The sequence below is a fragment of the Loxodonta africana genome, chromosome 21 (genome assembly GCF_030014295.1).
Source record: "Loxodonta africana isolate mLoxAfr1 chromosome 21, mLoxAfr1.hap2, whole genome shotgun sequence".
In the NCBI taxonomy this organism is placed as follows: Eukaryota; Metazoa; Chordata; class Mammalia; order Proboscidea; family Elephantidae; genus Loxodonta; species Loxodonta africana.
The window spans coordinates 75839742-75851811 of NC_087362.1; the positions used below are offsets into that span (position 1 = coordinate 75839742).

Below are 12070 nucleotides of genomic sequence, written 5' to 3' on the forward strand. Positions count from 1 at the left end.
TGTTGCCTGGGCTATCAATTCTTAGCCAAAGAAAAGAAAATTTGGAGGCCACGTTCTGGGTCACCTCAGTCAAAACATTTCACTTGAACTATTCATATAATTGAGCCTGTGGTCAACACTGTTCTGTATTATTCATATAATATTCTCAGTTCTCCCCTTTATTTTTTAGACACAGTTCTAAGCTCTAAGCCCAGGGCCTTACCTGGGTTCTTACTGAGGTCATCCTTTGTTTTGTCTGTCCACATCTCTTCTGAGGATACCCACTTTCACCCACCTTGGATAAAGTGATGGTTAAGGTTGTGTGTCAGCTTGGCTGGGCCGTGGATTCTCAGTGGTTTAGCAGTTGTGATGTAGTTTGGCAGTTGTATGAAGATGTGATCACCTCCATGATGAGATTTGATATAATGTGATCACCTCCATGATGGGCTGCGCTGTGAGTAGCCAATCACTTGAAAGGGACTTTCCTTGGGGGGGTGTGGCCTCCATCGAATTGAAGTGGACTTTCTGGCAAGGCTCTTGGGCTTTTGCTTGCTTTGAATCCTGCAGCTGGCTCCTGTTTATCTGACCTCTGGTTCTTGGGACTTGAGCTAGCATCTTACCTGCCACCTTGGGATTCATCGATCTTCGAAGCCTGTGAGCCAGAGCCCTGCTGTCTGACCTGCTGATCCTGGGTTCCTCAGTCCCTGTGGCTTTGTGAATCAGAAGAAGCCTCCAGCTTGACCCGTAGACTGGGGGCGTTCCAGCCTCTGCAACTGCGTGGGCCATTTCCTTGATATAAATCTCTCTCTGTACCTATTTATACACTTCACTGGTTTTGCATTTCCAGAGAACCCAGCCTAAGACAGGCGATAACCGCTGCTGATCTCAGTTCTCTACTCCCATGGACACAGGCGTAGTCCGACGACTTGTAGGCAGTCCTCCCCTAGTCTAACCTGGTGGGAACCAGTTTGCTTCAATTTTTGAATTGGAATATTTTGAACTGGAGATAGGGCAAAGATGTGGCTTCTCAGTGTGAAATTAAATTCAGTTTCAGCCATGATCTATGTTGCCTGACCTATGGATTTTGAGATGCAAACCTGAAGGAGTCTACAGTCTGTCATCTGACCTACATATTTGGGAGTTGCCAGCCCCCACAATTATGTGAGACAATTCATTAAAATAAATCTATCTATCTATCTATCTATGTGGAAACCCTGGTGGCGTAGTGGTTAAGTGCTACAGCTGCTAACCAAAAGTTCGGCAGTTCAAATCCACCAGGCACTCCTTGGAAACTCTATGGGGCAGTTCTACTCTGTCCTAGAGGGTGGCTATAGGGTTGCTATGAGTTGGAATCAACTCCAAGGCAATGGGTTTGGTTTTTTTTGGTTTATTTACCTGTCTATCTGTCTGTCTATTCATCCATCTACCCACCCACCCATCTATCTACCTATCATCTCTTTCTCTCACTGGTTCTTTTTCTTTAAAGAACCCTGACTTAGACATTTGTTTTAGTATCTGTCCTCTCAGACCTTTTTCTAACTTAATCATTATTTTTTTTAATCATTTGAAACTGTGCTCTGGGGCGGGGCTTCAGGATCTTCTCAGGTTCTGTAAGCTGGGGGGCTGAGTGGTTGGAAACAAAGTTCCTTCAACCTGGTCTGAAACAGGGTCGGAGAGAATGAAACCTACACACACAGAGAGGCAGAGAAACAAACAAATGAAAGAACAAAAGGCTCTGGCTCTTTTCTAGTTGTCCCTTGGCCTAGCTTCATCCTTGCTCTTACCACAATTATGTGAGCCAATACATTTGTTTTTTTGATCAAGCTGATTTGAATTGGATTTCTTGCAATCAATAGAACCTTGTCATGTACAACTGTTCAGGTTTATACAAACTTCTGCGGGGAGTGAATTCATAGTTTTCATCAGATTCTTAAAGGAGTCAGGGACCCAAGTCAGGTTAATAACCCTTATTCTAGGCATGCTTGTGGGCTGTTTGCTTTTCTTGATCCTACATTTGTGGTTCTTAGGTTCTTCACCCAGAGATCAGCCCTATTAACCCACAGTGTGCACCAAAGCCAGAGATCATTACTTCTGGTAGATATGGGGTCCCTGGAAGAAAGAGCTATGGATGAGGGAGCTCCATGCATAGCTGAGGTTGTACAAAGGGATCCCTACTGGCTGGTAATGAGAGGTGTATGGTCTGTATGAGAGGCACTGTAGCAGAGGATGGATTCTAGAACCAAGCTGTCTGGGTTTGAATCCAGTTCTGCCCTCAACTGATTTTGTGACATGAGACAAGCAACTTACCTCTGTGTGCTTTAGTGTCCTCATCTGTAAAATGGGGAAACATGCAATTACCGGACAATTCAGACTTCCATCTTACCAGTTGAAGAACCAGCAGGAAGAATAAATCTCTTTCCCAATAGTTCTAGTAAGAATCCCGGAAATGAATCCGATGGGCCAGCATTGGGTCATATCCCCATTTATGAACCAATCACTATAGTCAAATGACAGAAGAGACTAATTGGTTAGGTCTGAGTCATAAACCATCTGTGGAATTTAGGAAGGTGCAGCAATATAAAGCCACATAATCTGAGAGTGGAATGGAGTCCAGTGGCTGGTTCCCCAAAGGAAAGCAGGTATTTGTGACTAGCATCAAGGAAATCAGACACTGGGGTGACCCCATAGCAGCTGTCTACAACCATGCCCCCCGCCTTGGTCATCTAGTGCTGCTATAACAGAAATACCACAAGTGGATGGCTTTAACAAAGAGAAATTTATTCTCTCCCTGTCTAGTAGACTCTAAGTCCAAATTCAGGGTGCCAGTTCCAGGGAAAGGCTTTTTCTGTCTGTTGGCTCTGGGGGAAGGTCCTTGTCATCAGTCTTCACTTGGTCTGGGAGCATCTCAGCACAGGAACCTCAAGTCCAAAGGATGTGCTCTGCTCCCTGGGCTGCTTTCTTGGTGGTCTGAGGTCCCCCTGTCTCTCTGCTCACTTTTCTCTTTTATATCTCAAAAGAGATTGGCTTAAAACACTGTCTAATCTTGCCAATCTCATCAACACAACTGCCACTAATCCATCTTATTCCATCATAGTGATAGTATTTACAACACATAGGTAAATCACATAAAATGGTGGACAATCACACAATACCGGGTCTCGTGGCCCAGCTAAGTTGACACATATTTTTGGGGACACAATTCAATCCATGACGCCCTGCCCCCCCGGTTGATTGTGAGCCCCCTGAGGGTGGAGGTCACATCTCGTGCTTTTCTGAACATAGTGTTAGTGCTGCGGGCACACAGTAGGTGCTCATTGAGTGATTTTGTTTCTCCTTTACCCTGGGTATTATCAAGCCTGGTTCATATTGAAACCTTCTAAACTCTAGATGCTGTGATTCCATCTTGCCTTTTAGGCAGAAAAGCCTGGGGTGATACTTGCAGGCCAAAGTACAGCATAAACATTTAAAGAAAACCATCCTCTGACTTGGTTCAAAGTTGTGTATGGTGCTCAGCAGCCTCAGACTGCGCAACAGACCTCACAAGAGTCTTTGGAAATTCTCAGATGGGGCCACCAGAACCAGAACCAGTTGCTGATGCGTCGACTCTGACTCGTGGCGACCCCGTGTGTGTCAGAACAGAGCTGTACTCCATAGGGTTCTTAATGACTGATTTTTTTTGAAGTAGATCACCAGGCCTGTCTTCCGGGGTGCATCTCTGGGTAGACTCAAACCACCAACCTTTTGGTTAGCAGCTGAGTGTGTTTGCACTACCCAGGAACTCCCAGACAGGACTAAAGGTCTTTAAAACTCTTGAGGGACAGCCTGGGCCCAGTGGTATGACTTTAAATGGGCCTTCACATGGGCACCACAGAGGGGCCGTTTGCCTACCTTAAGGGGCCACTGAACACTAAGCTTCTCTGGGGATCCCTATGGGGCACTGCTCTAGTGGATTTGTGACTCTTGCAAGCCTGGGATGGAAGCCTCTCAGGACACAGCTGGATTTTGCTCTTCAGCTGACGTGTTAGGAAATGATGTGTTTGCCTGCCTGTAAGTCTGCTCAGCCCAAATGCCAGGACAATTCTTTAAAGGCAAGGATAATCTGGCCAATATAAAAAGGCAGATGGAGCCCGCCTAGTTAAATGTCATAAGACAAGGGAATTAGGATAATAACATTTCCCCAGGAGCTCAGAGGCCATCCCAACTGAGAAGTGCTGCAGGGCAGGTTCGCAGAAGGGAGGTTAGGAGACCAGATGTCTTGGGCTCCACCGTTAGATGTGAATTTGGAACAATGGGCCTTTAAAAGAGTTTGGTCTTTAGTCTCTTTTTTTGTTTTTTCAAGCACAAGAATACCATTGGGAAGGACCACATTTTAAGACACTAAGGGCTGATCTTTTGTTGGGGAGAGAGAGAGCGTTTGCCAGGCACTATGTAGATGATCTGTCTTGGAGGAAGTACAGCCAGAAGCAAGGATGGTGAGACTTCATCTCACATACGTTGGACATGTTATCAGGAGGGACCAGTCCCTGGAGAAGGACATCATGCTTGGTAAAGTAGAGGGTCAGCAAAAAAGAGGAAGACCCTTAATGAGATGGACTGAGACAGTGGCTGCAACAATGTGAGGATGGTGAAGGACTGAACAGTGTTTCATTCTGTTGTACATAGGGTTGCTATTAGTGGGAATGACTCAACGGCCCCTAACAACAAGAACTTGTAGATTATTACCTTCTTATCTTATTCCGAGTAAGAGAGGAAGATCTAGAGAAGGGGGACTTCCTGAGGAAGGTTTGTCACAGTGAGGGGGTGGGAGAAAAGCAGCACACAGCTGGCTTTGAGAAACATGGGCATGTGGTGGAGAAAGTGTAGGTGAAGGGTAGGATAGTGAATGTTCTCTGTTCTAGGCACTCAGCACTGCTGAACTTCTGCTGAGAGCTCCTTCAGCCATTCCCTTCACCTACATGGTTTCCATGGGATCTGTCAGGATCTCACATTCCCTTTCCTTAGCCACAGTTGATTAGTCAGAGGCGGGCATCTGATCTAAGGTGGGCCAGTGATAGTCTCCCTCCCATTCTGGCCATTGGCCGAGAAATGCACCTCTGATCCACTTGATTTATTTTTTTTTCCCCTTGGCATTTATGTTGGAACCAATGTTGTTGTTGTCGCCATGGAGTCAGCTCCTGACTTGTGGCAACCCCACGCACAACGAAACTAAATACTGCCCAGTCTGCACCATCCCCATAATGGCTTGCAGAACAGACCATTGGGATCCATAGGGTTTTCATTGGCTGATCTTCAGAAGCAGATCACCAGGCCTTTCTTCCTACTGTGTCTTAGTCTGGAAGCTCCACTGAAGCCTGTTCAGCATCACAGCAGCATGAGAGCCTCCACTAACAGATGGGTGGTGGCCGCACATGAGGTGCATTGGCTGGGAATCAAACCCTGGTCTCCTGCATGGAAGACGAGAATTTTACCGCTGAACCAGCACTACCTCAATTTACTGTCTCTGCTGGAGAGAGTTATGAGATATAAAGTGAGGAGCTGCTGCTAGCCACATTGTTTGCCATGTAGAGAAAGCCCCCTGAGCTGACAAGTGGGAAGAAGCAGGAACACAGGCCTCAGCTTCTCTGGTTCCTGAGGCTCATCCCTGCCTCCCTTGTGGCTGATGCTAAGCCCTTCATTGGATTCTCTTGAGCCCGTAGATTTCCTTTTTTGCTTTAGCAGATTCCAGTGGTTTCTGTTAATCGTGACTGAAAGAGCCTTGACAGCACAGGTGCTTAGCGTGCCCCTTGAGACAAAATCAAAAAGTCAAAGGTCAAGAGTCAGTCTTGCTGTAGGTTCAATAGCCAATTATTTTCTGGACCTCAGCTTCGAGACTGAGCCTGAAACGCTTCTAACCACAGTCTGACTCTTCCCTGTCCCTTCCAGATCCCGTCTCTGGTCCTCCCTGCTTTGCGTAACCTCATTTTAACGTCATGGTGTCCATTAGGCTGAACTGTAACCGATGATTCAGAAAATAGTCCCCATCAGAAACAAATCCATTCCATTCCCTCCAAAGTATAAATCACGAGGGGTCCACAGCCTTGCTTCCGCCCTCCGTCAGCACAGATAATTAACCGTGGATGGCACTGATGTACTTGTGTGGGACGGAGGTCTGCAGCCTGGACACAGTTCCCACGAAGAGCGAGAGGAAGAGGCTTTGATCACAGCTCAATTTTAAAATCGTTTTGTGTGGCTGCAACTGGGGGGAGTGACTTCTAACGGACACAGTCTAGTCCAGGATCCAAGCACTTTCTCTCCCAGCCGCTGCCTCCTGAACGAGTCAGCTGAACGAGAGCGATAAGGGAGCAGCACCTCTTCCTCCTTTGGGGAGCTTTCCACCGAGGGCTCAGCCAGAGGCAAACAATCAACAAAGACAGGATTTCAATAAAGAAAACTCAAGAGCTGATTTCCCTTTGGCAAATTGAAAAACCCCAGTGAAAACAAATGAATAGCTTTGTCCTTCCGGACTCTAAAATATTTGTGTATAATATTCTTATCCACACACTGAAAGATCCGTTTCTTTTCAAGATATGCTATTAAAGACATAAAAATCTCCGAAAGTCGTTTAAAGGGAATTGATTTGTAGGGATGATGATCCCCAAAGAGGTGAATAGAAAGAGATTTTTAGAATATTGTAGAGAAGGTATGTTTGAATTTTAAGAGCCATAAAAGAAGTAAAGGGGGGCGTTAGACTTGCCTACTGAAAACAATTTTCTTTTTTTTCTGAGCTAAATGAAGAAGGTGTTTTAAAGTCCAAAGTGTAAATTTTCTGAGGTCCTTTGGCCTGAAATACATGCGTGTGTTTGGCTATGAGAAGGTGCTCGACCAGCCCGCCCCGCTGCCGACGCCTTATATCGACATTCTGGACAGCGGCAAAATGGTTTGATTTTAGCAAAAATGAGAAGCTATTAATAAAAACTGAATTGAAATAGATCAACACCATGCGAATGCTGGCTGCTGGACTTTGAGGGGAGGTGGGATTCGTGAGACTGTGCAGTGTGAAAAAAAATGAAACCGTTTCCCTCCAGAGCATTCAGGTTGGGGTGCTGTGGTAACACTGCCAGTTCTCTGCTGGAAGCCACGGTCCTGCTGATTCAGCTCTGCTTGGCAGCCGGTGAGGTGCGGCCTGGACAGAGTCCTTACCCTTGGTTTTTTCCTTTCTTTTCCCAAAAGACACAGACGTCCGCAGGAGTCCATCTGTAGCTACTCCTGGGAAAATGTGATTCACCTTTGCAAGCAGGCCAATAGCTTTGGAAGACGTTCTTTAAGATTCAGAAAAAACTGATGGCAATATGTATTCTGCTCTTTACAAAATGGGCTTGGACAGAGTTATGAACAGACGAGCGAAGTCTCAGTCACGTGAGCCCAAACCCCCATGGCATCGCTGTCCCTCTGACTGCCCTGCTGTGTCTTCCCACTGCCCACCCTGGCACCCTGGAAGCAATGGACCCTCTCCAAAGCCTCTAATCCCTCTCCTTTCTAGAAATAACAAGTGATTACAGTTCAGTCACAAGATAAACTCCACTTGGTTACTTTTCCAGGAATAAAACCTGTAATTTAGTTGTTGCTGTCATTAGCTGCTGTCGCGTTGACCCCCAGCTCCTGGTGACCAACAGAATGAACTGCTGCCCCGTCCTGCACTATTCCCACAACTGGTTGTGGATTGACTGTTGTGATCCATAGGGTTTTCATTGGCTGATTTTCAGAAGTAGATCACCAGACCTTTCTTCCTAGTCTTCGTCTGGAAGCACCACTGAAACCTTTCAGCATCATAGCAACGTGGAAGCCTCCAATGACGGATGGGTGGTGGCTGTGCACAAGGTGCATCGGCTGGGAATTGAACCCAGGTCTCCCATGTAGAAGGCAAGAATTCTACCACTGAACCACCAATGCCCTTGTAATTTAGTTAGAACATATGTTTTGAGAAGGTTCTTGCAGTCTACTTGGTGATACTGGCAGGCACTTAAAAGCAGAGCAGGAGTCCAGCTACAGAGGTAGACTTGGAGGCAGTCGGGAGGCATGGAGCTGTCTCTGTCCGTGGCCTGGTACCAGGTTTAAATCAGGCTCGTGTGTGTACATTTGTATGAATCATGGACCTTTGAAACTGACTTCACAGACCGGTACCAAAACCCATTGCCGTCAAGTGGATTCTGACTCATCGCAACCCTATAGGACAGAGTAGAACTGCCCCATAGGGTTTCCAAGGAGTGGAACGTTTTGGTTAGCAGCTGAACTCTTGACCACTTTGCTACCAGGGTTCCTAGACCACTAGAAGCCCATAAAATGTATTTTTTTAGCCAATGTCATTAGGTATGCTTGTATGTACCTGTTTGTGAGTGTGTGTGCATATTAGGGTGACTGTATGTGCCTAGTACTATATCCTGGGACAACTTTCAAGGCCTTGATGGAAGGCAGATTGAAGGTGGCATGGAAACCCCCTGTTCCGCAGCAATGCTGGGCCACCTGCTGTTCCCAAAGACACCATGCTGTTGCACACTCCACTGTTTTTGGACATCATGTCTCGACTACCTGGAATGTTTTCTCCTATTCAACATGGCATTGGGCAAATCTGCTGCAAGAGACCTCTTTAAAGTGTTAAAAGAGAAAAAACAAAACAAAGATGTCACTTTGAGGACTAAAGTGTGCTTGACCAAAGCCATGGTATTTTCAGTCACCTTCACATGTGTAGACTGAAGAAGAGACGCCTTTGAATTACGGTGTCGGTGAAGAGTATTGAATATACCATGGGCTGCCAGAGGAATGAACAAATCTGTCTTGGAAGAAGTACAGCCAGAATGCTCCTTAGAAGCAGGGAGGGCAAAACTTTGTCTCACATACTTTGGACATGTTATCAGGATGGACCAGTCCCTGAAGAAGGACATCATGCTTCGTAAAGTAGAGGGTCAGCAAAAAAGAGGAAGACCTTCAAGTCAGTGGCATCTAACAACAACAACATTCATCACTCAGGGCTTAGCTGGAGCTCCTTGCAAAGCCTCCCTGAACTACAACCAGAGAGTTAACCATTTCCTTCTCGATGCCCACTGTACTTGTTCTCTTCTCTGACAGAACATCAAGCTTCGTAGCACGTATTTATTTACCCGGTTCTCTCTCCCACTAGCCTATGACAGCAAGGATTGCACCAGACAAGAGATCCTCCAGCGGCCACAAGTCTGCACCCACTGAGTGTGAAGACACTCAGCTGTGAGGAAAACAGTGATGCAGGATGGTTACTGAACCCCAGGCACGCCATCTGCAGAATGTCATCGTGAGCATTGAGCGTTTGGCTCTAACACTCATGGCAGAAGTGACCGACATCTTTCTAGCATCTTATGAGAATTTCAAAGGGTGTTATAGAGTGATCTCAAACCAAGGGAGTGAATGATTTTGTTTCAGATTTTGTTTGAAGAGTACTTTCTTATCCAGTAGAGTGTTAGAAAATGAGAAGATTCCATTTCAGGTATAATTGATTTTCTTGATGCCATTTGCATACGAGACAGATAATTTTAATTTTGCAGCTCATTTTAGTTTTCGCCATTCATTCATTTATTCATTGACTAATGTTTATTGGGGATCAGAACGTCAGCTCCAAAAATTACCCCATGCATCTGAACGTGACACAAAAGTCTGTATTCAGACAGGATGTTGCAATGTGGGATTTAGAAATTTTGGAATTAAGGCCACTGTATTATCCATATATGGCAGCTCTCCCCCCGCTGCCCTTACTTTTGCCTGTAAGAAGCCCAGAGAAGCTGCTCATGGAGTTTACCTTAAGCTGAACCAGTTCCTTCTGCAAACTTCTGTCCTCTGGGAGCAATGAGAAAGGCAAAACATGGTGTGCGCTCTGCCAAAGGAGAAGGAAATCAGCCAAGCACTTATCGAGCATTTACTGCATACTTGACACAAGGAAGACAGGGAGAAAACAAAGGACCATCTTCCAGGAGCCTTACTCCATCTTACAGGAGGGACCAAACTAACAGGGGGAAATGGATGCAGTAGACAACATTTTGTTCCCTCGCTAAGCATCTCCCAGGCTCCTTCTATAGGACAGCACTGTGGGAGGCCCGGAAAGTGCAAATTCAGTCCCTGTTCTCAAGGAACTCAGGGTCTAAGGGATCTATACAGATAACTTACTGCAAAACATTGTGATAAACTGTTCCACCGGAGATTTGTGGCTGCCTAATGAAGCAAATAATGAACACCCTCGGGGTCAGGGCAGCCTTTGCAGAGGGAGCAACAGGGAGGGGGTGGGAGCTGAGGCAATTAGATGTTACTGAGGTATAACATTCTAATTACGCTGGGGACGGATAGCAAAAGAGCAGCAAAAGTGAGTTTGAAGTGGGGAGAAAAGTTTCAAACATTGCCAAAACTCATCCCCCACCCCTTCAGTTCTTAGTGTATATCTTAAGACAAGATGTGTCTGAATGGACATAAGTACAGACAATGGTATTTCTTTGTTGCTTTTATTCCCATTCATCTACGCATTCATTCGACAAGCTTTGCAGAGGTGTTCTAAGCCCTGAAGATACAGATGTACACAAGACAGTTAAAAGGCTCTGCCTTCAAGGAGCTTTCACTCTAATGGGGAAGCAGATAAACAGGATTACCCTAGATTTTGACAAGTGCTATGAAGGAGAAGGAAGGTGTTCCTGGGTGGCACAAAGGTTAAGCACTCACCTACTAACCCAGCAGGACTACAGAGGAAAGGCCTGGTAATTAGCTTCCATAAAGCCAAGAAAAACCCAGGGAGCGGTTCCACTCTATAACACACAGGGTTCTAGGAGCTGGCTCAGCCCGGAGGGACCAGTTGGCAGTGGAACTGTTTCACGTCTCCTCCTGGGACAAGGTAAAAAAAAAAAAAAAAAAGTAGTTCACGCTTATTGGGAGCTTCCTATGTGCTAGGCACAGTTCTAAGCCATTCTCGGCTATTTGACTCATTTAATTTTCACCACAACTTGATAAGATAAATATTATTCTTATCCCCATGTTTTCAGATGAGGAATCAAGCACAGAAAACTGCAGTAAGTTACCCAAGACCTCACAGCTGGTAATAGTAGGGTGAGGACTCAAAGTACATGTTAGATAGATAGCTGCTGTGACTCAGCTCTGGACAAAACACTGCCCAGTCCTGCGTCGACCTCACGATCCTCGTGTTCGAGTCCATTATTGTGGCCATTGTGCCAAGCCATCTCACCAAGGGTCTCCTTCACCCTCTCTGGTCCTCTACTTCATCAAGCATGAAGTCTTCTTCCAGCGATTGATTGCTCCTGACAACAAATCAAGCGAGTTAGAAGGTTGTAACTCATTAAGATTTTCACTGGCTAATTTTTGGAAGCAGAAAGCCAAGACTTTCTTCCTAGTCTGTTGATCTGGAAGCTCCACTGAAATCTGTCCACCATGGGTGACCCGGCTGGTATTTGAAACTCTGGTGGCATAGCTTCCAGCATCACAGCCACACGCAAGCCACCACAGTACGACAACTTGACAGGCGGGTGGTGAGGCGCCCATTAGGAGCCTGAATTTGGGCTGCAGCCACAAGAAGGAGCCAAACTAGCAGAGACAAAAAGAACTGTGGCAGAAAGTGTGATTGCTGCCAGAGGGGGTGGAAGCCACATTAGTCAGGGCCCTTTTGGTGACAGAAATCCAATTCAAGCAGTCCTACTACCTTGAAAGGATGCAAAGTGCAGAGTGAGTGTCGATGTGTGGGCCCAGATCCCGGGGTGCAGCCAGTCATGGCCCCAGAGAGGGAGTGGAGCAGCCCACCTTCCTGGCAGCATGAAACGTGTGGGCTTTGAAAAGCAAGGCCGCCTGCATCGCAGAGGCCCTCAGTCAGTGGGAAAGGCAGTCTGCGGCTGGGCATTGAGCAGCTTCGGATGGAACAGCGCCGGGTCCATTCATCCTTTGAAACTTCTCTTAAGGGTTTGGAACAGTGCTTGAAAGTTATTCGTGGATCTATTGCCTGCATAGTAATTGAATTATGCACCCCTGAGAATTTACTCTCAGCTACAGTTTCCACCTCTTCATCTTATTTTCTGAGGTATTAAATTGCCCTCACAAA

The 12070-nt window shown here is 46.2% G+C and overlaps 1 non-coding gene across 1 annotated transcript; it reads right to left on the reverse strand.

Moving 5' to 3' along the window:
* Window positions 1-7837: 7837 nt before the first annotated feature.
* On the reverse strand, window positions 7838-7908 carry TRNAR-UCU (transfer RNA arginine (anticodon UCU)). The gene has a single exon. It is a non-coding gene; the product is annotated as a tRNA-Arg (tRNA).
* Window positions 7909-12070: the final 4162 nt, after the last annotated feature.